This window comes from Pteropus alecto, unplaced genomic scaffold (assembly GCF_000325575.1).
Source record: "Pteropus alecto unplaced genomic scaffold, ASM32557v1 scaffold33, whole genome shotgun sequence".
Classification (NCBI taxonomy): domain Eukaryota; kingdom Metazoa; phylum Chordata; class Mammalia; order Chiroptera; family Pteropodidae; genus Pteropus; species Pteropus alecto.
The window spans coordinates 1575321-1577914 of NW_006435762.1; the positions used below are offsets into that span (position 1 = coordinate 1575321).

The following is a 2594-nucleotide window of genomic DNA, read 5'->3' on the forward strand; positions in this document are numbered from 1 at the left end:
TCACTGAGTCTATTTACCAAGCTGTATACATAATTAACATTTTAATTCCCCTAAATATCTTATCTCATTATCCATACTGCTTTGGAAAATACATAAATAGACTCTGGAAACCAGCAAGCCTAAGCTCTATCAGACTACAAGAAAAGGACATGAGTTTTTACTAGGGACCAAGTGAGTTTGAGTTAAATTTTGAAATAAGGTTAGAGAAAATAGTACATGTTTTTATGGTTATTAGTCACTGAGCAGAACTTTGAAGGAATGGGGATTGGAATTTAGACTGAGTGGGTAAGATTTGGAAGTGGGCTATTATGTTTAGAAATGTTAATTTGTTCTAGCACAAATGAAACATTTTCCAAGCCAACAAACTGATAATTTTACCAGTGTCTTTCCCACCCGTGCTCACCATATTTATACTCTCTACTCATGCTTGTCTTATTTTTAAATAATTAAATTGTCATCCACATTTTAAGTTTTGATTACCTTTGCTTGTTATTTCTAATTTACTTTCTATATTACTTTTATTTTTATCTGAGACTTTTTTCCAAAAGAAAAATGTAAATGTTCAGCAAAAAGATCAGTTGTCAAATAAAATGCAAATATTTAAGTTGGGGGTAAAATGACACCTTGTGAGCAGTCCTGAATTCCCATTAAAATTCCCATTAAAACACAGAAAAGGGGAAAAAACTCATAACATTGAAAGCCAAGATTAATCTATTGCCAAGATATGGGGACAATTTGTGATAATTGGTGAGGTGAAAAATTAAGCAGATTTACCTGAATAAGGCTCACTGCAATTCAGAAAATTGTTGAGAAGATGTTTATATCAAGCTGTTCACTAGTAGAAATTTTGAATTGAAAAGATAAATAAAAATAACTTTAGAAAAATTTAATTACTTTAAGGAATGTTTCTGCCAACTGAGATGACCTAAAAATTGAGATGTTAAAAATGAAGAAATCTTTATTTAAAAAAAGAGGGAGAGATAAATTTAAGGTTTAATTAGTTAAACAAGGACTTAAGTCTAAATAATAATAATTGTTTGAAATTTGATAATAAAATTTAATAGATAAGTAAAAGAATTAAAGTACTATGGACAATGTAAATATAATAATTTAATTGAAAATAGATTAAACCACAGATTATTAACTTAGACCTAAAATTATAAAGTAGAGGATAAGGATAGGTAAAAGTGTCCTTAATTCCTTATCTTGTGTGGGGAAGGATTAAAGGCTACATGATATCTTTTGGTTATAGCTAATTTGGGATCTGTAGCTTACATGTTTATTTATTTTTATTTATTTTTAAGCAAGGCAACCCTTGGTTGACCTCACAGATTTCAAGGACCTTGTCAGATTATAATCCTTTATTTATTTTATTTTATTTTTTTTTACGCCTACAGCACCTGGTCTTCCTAGGTGGTCTCCCATCCAAGTACTAAACAGGCCTGACCTTGCTTAGCTTTCAAGGTCAGACGGGATTGGGCTTGTTCAGGGTGGCATGGCCATAGACAATAGCTTACATATTTAAAGATAACCACTAGTGGAGTTAAATATTCTGTATACACCTTGCAAATTATTAAAGAATATACAATATATTAAAAATCATTAATCAAAATAAGCATCTTAAAACAGCATAGAACTATATAACAAGACCAAATATAATAGTTCTGGCAATAAAAATAAATGTTAAATTCTTTAGTTAACATATAAGACTTTGACATTTGGTTAAAAACTAAAGTGTGACTGTTTTCTAAAACTTGTCCAAGAACACAGAATTTTTAAAAAAATCAGTGGTTATGTAATACCCATCCCAATACAAATTTGAGAATAGAGATGGCTAAATTAATTTCAGACAAATTTATTTTTTAGAAAGAATTTATTTATTTTTTTGATTCAAGAAAATTTAGAATCTTAATGATGCTGTAACAAAAATAATTGAAGTAATTACTGTTACATAATGAGCAATATTGAAAAAAATAAATATTTTAGATGAATTTAATATTTCATTCAGCCAATAAAAGATTAAGTAAAATAAAATATATACAACTAGAATAAATTAACCAAGTTGAAATAATATATATATAATTTAACTTTGTGCCTTTGAAAGCCTATACCCTCTTTTCAAGAATTGAGAAATAGTGGTATGCAAATTTCTCAAACTTGAAATATACAGAGTGCATTCTTTGCTTACTTATTTACCAAACGAATGTTAAAGATAAGAAACAGACTAGAAATTAATGACTTTTTTAAAAGAAAAAAAATATTGCAATACTAAAGAATTATACCTTACTTATCAAAGCAGAATGTAAGGAAAAACTCTTAGCTTTAGGTCCTTTTATTATAAAATCGGTATTAATAATATAAATTAATTAAGGATTTTAATCGTGGTTTAGAAAAAGGAAAACAATACAAGCCTAAAGAAATTAGGTGGTAAATAATAAAATTCAGGGGGCAGAAATCAATAAATTATTAAAACATTAGAAAAACATTATTTAAGAACTTGTTTTTTAAAAAATAACAATATATTCAATAACTTGTTCTATTAAAAATTAATAAGAAGAAAAGTGTTAAAACCAATATTTAAAATTACAAAGGGA

The 2594-nt window shown here is 27.4% G+C and overlaps 1 pseudogene; it reads right to left on the reverse strand.

Annotated features, from left to right (window-relative positions):
- Positions 1–1388: 1388 nt before the first annotated feature.
- Positions 1389–1507, reverse strand: LOC112479081 (annotated as a pseudogene).
- Between the last annotated feature and the right edge of the window lie 1087 nt (positions 1508–2594).